Source organism: Typopeltis vanoorti, chromosome 4, assembly GCF_054136105.1.
Source record: "Typopeltis vanoorti isolate ZY-2024b chromosome 4, IOZ_Tvanoo_1.0, whole genome shotgun sequence".
In the NCBI taxonomy this organism is placed as follows: Eukaryota; Metazoa; Arthropoda; class Arachnida; order Uropygi; family Thelyphonidae; genus Typopeltis; species Typopeltis vanoorti.
In genome coordinates, this window is record NC_143552.1 from 27,510,231 (window position 1) to 27,523,202 (window position 12,972).

At 36.4% G+C, this 12,972-nt stretch overlaps 1 protein-coding gene across 2 annotated transcripts in view; it reads right to left on the reverse strand.

Moving 5' to 3' along the window:
• The window catches only part of LOC150107179 (uncharacterized), a 446,221-nt gene that overhangs the window by 409,389 nt on the left and 23,860 nt on the right, over positions 1-12,972 (reverse strand). The gene's annotated exons all lie outside the window — the stretch shown is intronic.

Below are 12,972 nucleotides of genomic sequence, written 5' to 3' on the forward strand. Positions count from 1 at the left end.
GAGTTACCCGGTGTTGTACTACCTGAAGATACTTTCAGGCGCAAACTTTGTTTGCTCACACTTGGATAAAGGATTAAACTATACTTATTATAGTCTAACCAAATGAGAAATAAACTCTCAACATCTTTCTCTGAATCTGGAGTAATTTAATAATAAGGTTGTACACCTTTTGGCAACTCCTATAGGTTAGAATGACCTCTCATTGCTTCTGCCTTGGTATCTCCCCTACTGGGCCTGGCTCCCACTGACGAGACCTCAATAAAGGTCAAAACCGGTATGGGTAGTGGCCCTTCCATTAATGCATGACATTATACATATCCGCAAGGAGATGTGCTTTGCATTATGGAAGATACTGAGATAGGAGTGGTGAGACTTTCTCCACCTTTGCAACAAGTTTCCCAGTGTTGTACTACCTGACCCCAGTCCTGAAGATACTTTCAGGTGCAAACTTTGTTTGCTCACGCTTGGATAAAGGATTAAACTACACTTATTAAAATATATATAAAATCAATAAAAATGGCAAAAAAAAAAAAAAAAAAAGTCCACCAATGGTACAAAAATGTACTATAGGTTTATAATCATCTTTTGTGGGTGGGAACCACACATACAAAACAGATTTTGATATTGAGGTCACTAAACTATCCCAAAAAACAGTTATTGTGTTTCAGCAAACAGCACTGTGTTTATAATGTTTAATGCCCACATTTAATAAAGGTCTTGAAATATTCATGTTCACATATAATTATAAAAAAAAGTGTTTCATTCCAGCATTCTGATATAGTAGCTGTGGTATGTATCATGATATCAGAAACTCAACTTAGACATTGCCTAACTTTCTGCTAAAATGGTATGCCTGAAAGCAAAACTGACCTAACAAAGTTTTAACAGATATTACGATACTGTATTTTATTTTATTTCACAAAAGTAGACAAGTCATAATTATTATTATTATTAGTCCAAGACCTCATGGAGGCGAAGACTCATCTGGGAGGTCCTTTTATCACACACACACACACACACACACACACACACAGCTCATCATACTGTGCCTTGAACATATTCAAACTCCTTGCAGACACCACACTCTCAGGCAAGGCATTCAATCATTCACAACTCTGCATGAAAAAAACCTGCCCCTCACTCCCCTACTCACACCCTCTTTATACAGTTTCCAGGGATGACCTCTTGTTCTCCCACAATCTCCCACTATTTTCTGTAGAACTTCTCCAGCATTGATCCTATAACAACCCCTTACCAACTTCTAGGTCTCTATCATATCTCCCTTCTTCCTTCTGTCCACCAAACTCTGCAAATTACATCTTCTCAATCTTTCCTCATACTCGACATTCCAGAGGTCAGAAACTACCTTAGTCAATTGCCTTTGGAGCCTTTCCAATATCTCTTCATTTTTCTGAAAACCAGGTGACCAAATCTGGGCACAATAGTCCATGTGTGGCCTAATCAAAGCCCTATACAACGGAACAAGAATCGCCCTACTTCTACATGTTAGTGTGCTCCGCATCATTCCCAGAAGCCTTTGTGTTGTCTTCACAATTTTGGCTATGTGTCCATGAAATTTCAGATCCTTATCCACTATCACCACGAGATCTCTAATTTTCTCCACCTCCGACAGTATATCCTCACCAAGCATAAATTCTGCATCCCATCTTTGTTTTCCAAATTTTAAAACCTTACATTTTGCAACATTGAACTCACATCTCCATTTCCGTGCCCAATCATTCAATTTATTCAAGTCTTCTTGTAAAGCCACAACATCTTCACTACTCTTCTTGGTTCATCCGAACTTTGCATTGCAAACAACTGAATATCTCCAGCCAAATCTTCACCTATATCATTAATATACAAGTTAAACAGTAATGGCCCCAAAACAGACCCCTGAGGCACTCCACTAGTGACTTTCCTTTTCCTGGATATCGCTCCCCCATACACAACTTGTTGATACCTATCAGATAGCTAGCCTCCAATCCAATATCCAACCCCATCTGCTCTAATTTGACTATCAACTTATCATGAGGTACTCTATCAAAAGCCTTTGCGAAATCTAAGTATATTACTGTGTATCCTTCTCCTCTGTCCAAGGAAGCAGTCACTTTATTGTAATAAGTAAGTAGATTACTAAAACATGACCTCCCTTTAGCAAATCCATGCTGGATTTGCTAAAGGGAGGTATTATCTTTGATGGACAGCATGTCCAACAAAGATAATACCATTGTTGTCAACCCAACTCTGAATCCCAGTTCTCACAAGCTTCTCCAACAACTTAACCGCAACACCTGACACACAGATAGGCCTATAGTTTGATGCTTGAGTTCGATCACCTCCTTTATGAAGTGGCACAAGCTTGCCCTACTTCCACTCCTTAGGGACTTGACCGAGTGCAAGACTCGTATTAAAAAAATATGTCAAGACAGGTGTAAACTCCCTGGCACATTCCTTCAGAATACGTGGCAATATATTATCAAGTCCTACAGCCTTGTTAACATCTAGTTTACTCAACTCCCCATACACCTCTTGCTCACGACTACAGTCAGTCTCTCCTCCCCATCATCTACTGCTCTCAATCTCTCCATGAAGTCACACTCACAAGATTGAAAAACCTTTATGAATTGCTCATTAAGTATCGCCACCACACATTCTGCAACAGCTGTCTTTATACCATTTCCTCCAATCAATGTCATCCTTCCATAATCATTCTTTCTTTTGCTGGCTACATGTCGAAAGAACTCCTTAGGATTCTTTTTGGCTTCATTAGCTAACTGCTGTTCATACCTCTCTTTAGCAACCCTCACCAACCAAGTCACCCTCCTTGCCTGGTCTTTGTAAACCTCATGGAATTGGTTATTTCCACTTCTCTTATGCTGCCTCTACAATGCCCTCTTTCTCTGTATCGCATGCTTAATCTCTTTATTCATCCATCTCACACCTACCTTATTTAACCTTCTCACCTTCCTTTTTCAACTTCCAAATCTCACGTCACATTCTCTCTATCATTCATTCTTTCTAATTTTCTGACTCCCGACACCTTCTTCTCACTTTCACTCTCGTTCATCCTTCTGCTTCCGTACTTTCGGTCCAATATGCGTCCGACTTTCGCTATCATTCATTCTTTCAATTTTTTCCACTTTCAATTCCATCATCACACCATTTGCAGTTTCATTCGTTCTCTCAATTTCGTATCCTTCCGCCACTCTCGCCTCACTTTCATCCTTATTAACATCCATTACAGTTTTTAAATCACTCGTTTTCTTTTTTACTGATTTTTTAACATTCTTTCGCCTCTCTTTCACACCATCCTTCTCTTTCGAACGTGCACTCATTTCCCCACGACAATCTCGCTACTAACACTTTCTGTCATCAATTTCATATTTGCATTCATCAATTCCTTGTTCAGATCACACTTCGCACATACCCTCCTTCCATCCGCCCTAAACATACACAAATCATTTATGTAATCGAAAGAATAACTTACACACCTCACACTTAACGAAACGACTGAAATGTAAGTTAAAGTTTGGAATGACAAAGCTGTTGCCATGTTTAATCTGCTGGTTACCACTCTACAGTCTAATAATAACAACGAATTCGTAATTAAGTTTAAGCAAAATAAAATCCCCCATACTAACAATAATAGTAGCACACAACTTTTACAGCAGCTCTTACTCAAACACTCATATATACTTAATTATTCCAAAAATACTTATCTCAATTTGGAGCTCTTCTTACACATGTGCGCCACACTTGACTCACGAGCATCCTATGCTGCTCTATGTATCTTTTTAGTAACAAAAATTGGGGCAGGGGACTTCATGATGAAAGTTTACTACACATACCAACCACTGAATTAGCTGAATTTAATATAGAAATATATATATAGAAAAATATATATAATTTAATATATAGAAAAAACTGAATTTAATATCGTGTTTCCACATAGGCATGCGAATGCCAATACTGATTGTCTTCTATTCCTTGCACATAGTTTGGTGAGATGTGGGTCAGTAAGAACCTTCATTAAATGCTTCAGTCAATTGCTGCACACAGAAAGTTAGAACCACAGTTATGCCTTTTAGACAAGATATACAAATTATTTTTCCACTGATTAAACACCCATGATATCTCACCCTTTGAGAAACCAGTCAGTTCTGCAGTTTTCAAAATCATGGCTCCAGGCCAGATGACACCACAATAAGCCCTTTATCGAACTCCAAAACATCTTTTGTTTTTGCCATTCTGAACAACACTGTTGATTACTTCACCAGCAGCATTCTTAAATAGTTGCCTGAAATACATGGTGATGCACAAGAATTTTGCATATATGTTGCATAAGTATTGACAGGTTTTCATACCGGCTGGGGTGTCGCATGGTTAAACAATGCCCCCGTTGTTTTTGCCAGGGAACCAGGGCAAATAGCGAACAAATCCTAAAACACACCCCAACCAACATCACCAGAGTTCAAGATTGGTACTATCAACATAAGAAGTCTGAATGGCAAGGAACAGAGCTAGCTGAGGAATTGGATAAGTATCAAATCGATATAATAGGGATGACTGAAACAAAAAAGGCAAAACTGGTGAGATCATTCTGAGCAATAAATACAAAATTTTATATTCAGGCAATGACAATCAAGAAAAGAAGGAGTAGTCATGGTATTCAACACTAAATACAAGGCTAATCTTCTTGAATGGCAGGCAATTTCAAGTAGAGTGATGTGGGCAAATATCAGAATAGGGAATTGGACAATGAGACTTATTTGTGCCTATGGTCCCACAAGAGGTTCTGCTAAGGCAGAAGTGAAAGAATTTTTTTGAGTCTTTAGAGAAAGCAACTGACGCAATGAAAAATTGGTCATTGTTGGGGAATTAAACAGCAGAGTTTGAAATGATTGTCAGACATGCAAAAATATTTTGGGCAAATTTGGAGAAAAGAGCAAAGCTGATAATAATGGCAAATACTTGGATTTCTGCTCAGGACATGGACTGGTTATTACTAACACAATGTTCCAACATAAAAATGTGCACAAATTCACATGGAGAGAAGATGCAAGGAATAAGAAAAATCTCATTGCTATGATATTGTTCATAGTGATGTTTTCTCCCTGGTGCCAGACACCAGGTGTACAGAAGATTTGAAATTGGAAGTGATCACCATTTAGTTTTGAGCAGAATAAAACTGAATTTCAAATTGAAAAGAAGAACATGTAGGAAAGCAAATAAAAGTCGAACAGCTCTCAGATGTGAACTGCAGACTAAAATAAACAAATGTTATTCAAGAAAAAATGAAAAACTTTGAAAACAGGAACCAAACGTTGGAGATTCAGTGGCAAGCCTTGAAGAAAACATTGCTTAATTCAACCAGAGAGTCACGTGGTGAAGTTGTATACAAGGATAGAAAAATCAGAACTCAATGGTGGACACAGGAAGTTAAAGAGGCAACGAAAGAAAAGAAGAAAACATATCAAAAGTTCCTGGCAAATAAATCAGTTTGTGCTCTTAGAGAATAAAGGGACAAATGTAAGGAAGCTAAACACTGTTTAACTAGCTAAACAAAAGTCATGGAAAGACTGTTTGGTAAGAACATAGAAAATAAATATCAAGAAGGTAGCAAGATATTCTAGAGGCTGTTGAAAAAGCTCAGAAATTTAGGAAAGAGTGCTGGAAAAGGAATTAGAGATGATTAAGGTGACATCAAAACTGGAGAAAAAGATATCCTTGAAGTATGGAGTAATTACTTTGAAAAATTGCTAAATGAAACAATTAGTGACAGCACAGTAGTAAAAAACAATGACAAGGCATGCAATCAGGAATACATATCCATACTTGAAGTAGAAAAGGTCAACAAAAGCCTGCAATGGCAAGGCAGCTGGAATAGATGCCATTTGACCATAAATGCTCAAGTATGGAGGTATAAGTCTTACAGTGGCTGCACTGCATAGTTCAGAAGGCCTGGACAGAGGGACGAATTTCAGATGATTAGAGTAGAGCTCTCATAGTAACCATATATAAAAAGGGGAAATAAAATTGACTGTGGGAATCAGAGGTATTTCTCTACTAAATGTTCCTGGTAAGATTTATGCAACTATGCATGAGAAACGGTTGTGGAAGAGAAGGATTGTGGAAGAAAAGCTTGGTGAAGAACAAGCTGGATTCAGGCCAAACAGACTGTCAGGATCAGATTTTCACTTTATGACAAATAGTTGAGAAATCATGGGAATATAACAAAGATCTGTATTTAAGTTTTGTCGATTTGGAAAAGGCATATGACAAGGTGCCAAGAGAGAAGCTATTCAAAATGCTATCAGTTATATGGTGTCAATGGGGCATTATATCAAGCAATACTTAGTCTTTATTTGAGTTATAAGTCAGAAGTTAGAATTGAAGTACAGGAAAATGGTTTAATGTTAAATCTAATGTCAGACAAGGATGTACATTATCCCCTCTGTTATTTATTATCTATATGGATCATATAATGAAGGAAAGTGGTATTAAACCTGATATCAAAATTGGAGATGTTAACATCAGCTCTTTGCTTTATGTGGACGATGGTATGTTTCTAATATAAATCCAATGGAAATCTGCAAGATTCCCTGTCTAAATTGAATCGCTTGTAATAGATATGGTATGAAGGTCAGCAATAACAAGACAAAGACAATGAAAATAGACAGAAGCACTGAAAATATCAACTGTATTGTGAAAAGAGAAACTATAGATTTATTTCCATATAAATTAAATATGGAAATAGACAACAGAATCAACAAAGCTGGTACGGTATGAAGTGAACTGAATAAATTTATATGGAATAAGAGAGAAATTAGTGAAACAAAAAATTAGCTGTATACAAGACAGAGTTCAAACCAGTTTTAACTTACAGATCTGAGAGCTGGGTCAGAAGTAAAACACTTGACAAAAGACTAGAGACTGCAGATATGAGAGTCCTGAGAAAGATTGGGGAATGAACAGATGATATCAATGGATATATCATATTAACAATGAGGATATTAGGAAAGAATTTGACATTGCCAGCATCCAGGAATGCATTAGCAGAGCTCATCTCAGGTAGTATGGTTACTGAAATAGAATGGGAAAGATTAGCAAAACAAATGTTCTTTCTCTGCCAGATTGGCAGGAAAAAGACCCAGAGAAAGACCAAGATATAGGTGGATTAATACAATAAAATGTACCTTAGAAGATATAAATATAAGATCTGATAATGTTGGAGTCTTGACAGATAAGAGGCTGATTTGGAGGAAAATTAGATAGGAAGTTAGTAATGATGTAAATTTTTCATGCAGTATTATCATATCCTGTACACCTCTTGAGTGTACATGGCAGGAATTTGATGATGATGATGATGTTGCATAAGTAATGTTCGGCTATATCTGCATAAAGGTTTCTAATTCAGTGTCAGGTATATCTACTACAGATTGTCAGTGTCTGCCTTCTCCTTAAAGCAAAGAGAAGCAGTAATGCAGTTATACACGAAAATGTCCTCCTCCTCATCATCACTGCCATAACATCTTTTGTAGTTCTGTAGAGGGCTTGATCAGAGCATAAAGAGACAGGTTTGGCACCAGCTTCCAAGGAAGATGAAGATATTCTGAGAAGATTAACTAACACAGTGTCAGATCTTTGGAATGCTGGATATGAAGACTATAATGTGCTATCACCCTCCCTTCTCCAAAAAAAAAAGCACTGTAAGAACAGTGCATTGGTGGTGGTGGTGTGTGTGGGGGGGGGGAAACAGTATACAATAGCACAGCATACTAGACCTTTATTAGCAGTATATTTAGAAAGTTGAGTTTTTTGGTAGACCTTTTATTTCTAAAATAAGAACGCCTAGTATTTTGGAAACAGTTTAATGTTACATAAAAACTCAAACATAATACTACATTGTGTGGTATTCTTTCTTGACTATTATGTATATAAACTATTACACTTTTTTTATAATGTTAGTCAAGTGGCTTTTAATTTATCGTCCTACATGTTTTGCCAATTTTTCTATCGGCATCTTCAGGGAATACAAATTAGTAAGCTATATGAAGATAACAGACTAGGTTATAACTGATGGTTCTAATTCATACAAAAATTGGTATTGGTTGGTATTCCCGAGACACGTGCATTGTCTCGCACAATGCACGTGTCTCGGGAACTTCTAGGTTCCCGAGACACGCGCATTGTCTCGCACAATACCAATTTTTGTATGAATTAGAACCATGTTATAACCTAGTCTGTTACCTTCACATAGCTTACTAATTTGTATTCCCTGAAGATGCCGATAGAAAAATTGGCGAAACATGTAGGACGATAAATTAAAAGCCACTTGACTAACATTATAAAAAAGTGTAACAGTTTATATAATACTACATTATTTTAACTCAGAAAAAAATATTTCCTTTTGAAAATTTGATTATATGAATTATATCTAGTGAAGTACATATGAATGAATAAATTTTCCTTAAATGATATTTTGAAATAAATTATTAGCACATTATATTTACATTTATAAATATTTTACTTATTTTTAATATACATGTACAATAATATATTTAAACTTAATAAACTGTGGGCTATATATATAGTACTTAATTTGTTGCTCCTATAAAAAACAAAACACTATGAAACAGCAAACCACTAACACCTTTCATTTCCCAAAGTAAGTAGTTAAATCCATTTAGCCTCAACTAATTTTTGAAGACTAGTGGCAGTTAGTCTCCCCTTAGTCATGATTAGCCAAGGGTGAGGACTAGCTGCCCAAGGATAGAGTGGAAATGATGGGTGGAGATCAGCAGAATAATTGGCATAAGACTATCAATGATTTTAATTGACATCCAAGGAGGATAACATGGCAGACATCTGAACTAGCATTATCAATAAATTTTTGTTATTTTTCACATCTTTTTAATTTTCCTGACAGTAAAGAATGAGTACTTGCAGCAGATGATGGAAAAGTTTTGAGAGAAACAATGGGAGCTTCTTCAAGAGAAGAAGTGGCAGTAAAACTGAAAAAATGGTGAGAGGTGTGAGGCTAAGCAGAAATAAGACAGTGTATGTGCTGCAAAGTGGATGGCAACCAAGAGACAGATCTGGAGCTGGAAGGAAATGTCATCAAGAAGGTTAGGGACTTTAGATACTTAGGTTCAACAGTGAAAGAGTATGGAGAGGCTGAGAAGGAAGTGGGATGCAGGATACAAGTTGGATGGAGGAACTGGAGAGATATGGCTGGAGTGCTATGTGATAAGAGGGTGCCGATCAATCTAAAAGGCAAAATCTACAGGACAGTAGTGAGACCAGCTATGAAAACTGTATCTCTGAAGAAAAATAATATCAGTACGATGGAGGCAGTGAAGATGAGAAAGCTTAGGTGGATGTGCGGTGTGACCAGAAAGGATCGTCTGAGAAATGACTATGTAAGGGGAACTGTGAAGTTACGAACTTAGGAGTGAAGATACAGGAGGCAAGGTTGAGATGGTTTGGTCATGTGACGAGGAAGGAGGACAAAAATATGGGGGAAAAAGTCATGCAGAGGAATGTGCAGGGGAAGAGAAAACACGGGTGGTCAAAGAAGAGATCATGGGAGCTGGTGGAGGAGGACCTGAGGATGAAGAACGTAGATGTAGTTACATCTACGTTCTTCACGAATTCCACGTTCTGGACGAATTCCAGATGATTGGAGTAGAGTTCTCATAGTACCCATATTTAAAAACTGAAACAAAAATGAATGTGAGAAAACAGAGGTATTTCTCTACTGAGTGTTCCTGGTAAGATTTATGCAAATATACTTAAAAAATGCTAATGGTTAGGAAGGATTGTGGAAGAAAAGCTTGATGAAGAACAAGCTGGATTCAGGCCAAATACAGGCTGTCAGCATCAGATTTTCACTTTATGACAAATAGTTGAGAAATCATGGGATTATAATAATAAGTTTTGTAGATCTGGAAAAGGCATATGACAAGGTGCCAAGAAAGAGAGAAGCTATTCAAAACACTACAGTTGTATAGGGTTAATTTTGGCAATTATATCAAGCAATACTTAGTCTTTATTCAAGTTGTAAGTCAGCAGTTAGAATTGAAGGAAGTACAGGAAGATGGTTTAATTTTAAATCTGGTGTCGAACAAGGATGTACATTATCTCCTCTGTTATTCATATGGATCACATTATGAAGGAAAGTGGTGTTAAACCTGATATCAAAATTGGAGATGTTAATGTCAGTTCTTAGCTTCATGCAAATGACGTTACACTTCTAAATAAATCCGCTTCAAGTCTACAAGATTCCCTGACTAAATTGAATAACTGTTGTGATAGATATGGTATGAAGGTCAGCAATAGCAAGACAAAGACATAGGCAGAAGCAGTGAAAATATTAATTGCATTGTGAATGGGGAACCTATAGAACAAGTAAAACATTTCAGCTACTTAGGCACGATTTTTAGTGAAGATGGTAAATTAAATATAGAAATAGACAACAGGATCAACAATGCTGGTATGATAAGAAGTCAAATGAATAAATTTATATGGAATAAAGAGTAATTAGCCAAAACACTAAATTAGTTGTACACAAGACAGTATTCAAGACGATTTTAACTTATGGATCTGAAAGCTGGGTTAGAAGTAAAACACTTGATCAAAAACTAGAGACCGTAGACATGAGAGTCCTGAGAAAGATTAGGGGTGAACAGATGGCATCAATGGCAATATCATATTAAAAACGAGGATGTTAAGGAAGAGCTTAACATAGTTAGCATCGAGGAATGTGTTAGCAGAGCTCATCTCAGGTGGTATGGTTACTTAAACAGAATGAGAGAGGAAAGATTAGCAAAACAAGTGTTCTCTACCTGGTTGGCAGGAAAAAGATCCAAAGGAAGACCAAGATATAGGTGGATTGATATAGTAATTATATAGATATAGGTGGATTGATATATGATAATGTTTGAGTTTTGACAGGTAACAGATTGATTTTGAGGAAAATTGTAGATAGGAAGTTGGTAATGATGTAAATTTTTCATGTGTACAGTACTATCGTACCCTGTACACACCTTGAGGGTACATGTCAGCAATTTGATGATGTTTCAGACTTCTTAAGTGGGATGAGCATTATTATTGTTGAAGTATCCTCTTTGTTCAAGATACTTCAATATAACAGAGCATACAGGAGCTACAAGTAAAAGAAAAGACTGAACTTGGTGAAAACAAGTGCAATTCAGGCTAAATAATGAAGACCTCTTTGCAGATGCTTATACTCTTAAAGAAATCCAATAGGAGGCAGCAGGATTCAAAAAAACTAAACTGAACTCAATAAGTGCTGCAACAAATTTGGCATGTAAATCAACAATCAAAACACATATGCAGAAATGCTGCAAAGATCAGCTGCATCCTGAGTGGAGAACCAACATAACAAGTGAAGCATTCCAAATATTTATGCCAAGTTTTAGTGAAGATGACAAATATGGAAATAAATAGAAAAAGCAAAGGAGGTAGGTTGGGCAGTCAACTGAATAAATTTATACAGAATAAGAGAAAAATTAGTTAAAACACTAAACCATCTGTATACACGGTTCGATTCAAACCAATATTAACTTGTTGATCTAAGAGATGGGTTAGAAGTAAAACAGTTGGTCAAAAACTAGAGTACACAGATATGAGTTCTCTAAAAAATTAGAAGCACAAATAAATGGCATCAGTGGCAAAATCATTAAAAATGAAGCCATTAGAAAGGAACTCGACACTGCTAGCATTCAAGAATGTGTGAGTAACGTCAGTCTCTGGTGATATGGTCACTTGAATAGAATGGGAGCTGGTTCGATGAAAGTCGTTGCAATTGGTAATGAGCTCTGAAGGTTTCTTCAGAAATTTCTGATCTAACTTTACTCTTCGTATACTTAATTCTTGAAAATAGTTGTTCACAAATGTACGTACTACAAAAAAGCAATGACACAAATAAAGCATAATTGTGAAGCGAAGGATATTTTTCTCTGGGAAGATAGGTCTTATAAAAATCTAGCAAAGAGACACGATCAAATTTTTCTTTGAGTTGAATATCTTATTGAAACTTTATACATTCCATTTGAAAATTTGAAGGTAATGTATTTAACTTGAATGAAAATGGAGTTGCAAATATACAAAAAAAAACGATAATTTTTTCTGAAATCTTGAAACCTATTCTCAAATTCCTCTATCAAAACAGAAAGAAAGACAGCATATTTTTTTGCATCACATGATAATGTTAAAAGTTTAAGATCTTATGGGACTGCATTACTAACAGTCCAGGGCCACAGGTCAGACACCCATGGCCTAGAGCAGTGGTTCCTAACCTGTGCTCCGTGGCCGCTCCAGGAAAATAAAATAAATAAAAATTGAATGAAATTAAATAATAAGAAACAAAAAGTAGAATCAATCACTTCAAAGTGAATTTTCATAGCGATAATATTGTGATTTCTTAGTGATTCTTTCATGAGTTTTCTGTGCATTTGACCTCTTTGTGGATGTTTAGTTGTGCAGCTAGTATGTTCGAACCCCGAACTACTGCGATACATTTCTGGTAGAAAAATGTTACATTATTGATTGACTCAGGTGCTTTTATTGGTTTTCAAGTAGGTAAGTATTTGTATTTTGTTATAAAATTTTTATTTGCTTTATTTTGTATTCTGGGTTATGAAAGATAAAGTCAGTTATTCTCATATTCCTGTGCGATTTTCTTTAGGCATGGATCGCTGGCTTCAAAGAGGTACTTTGAAGAAAAAAAGATGTTACATTTGAAAAGGAGGACAAACCAGCAGCTCACTCCATTACTTTGCCAGATGAGCCAACGACAAAAAAAAGATAACCAAGCAATGCACTCTGGCATTTGTTTGTCAGATGAGCTTTCTGCAAAAGAAACCATTTCTGAATCTGCAGTGCCCCCTCAATCATTGTTTGCAAAACGCGACAGAAGTGGGGCAGTGAGGGAAAGATTTCTCC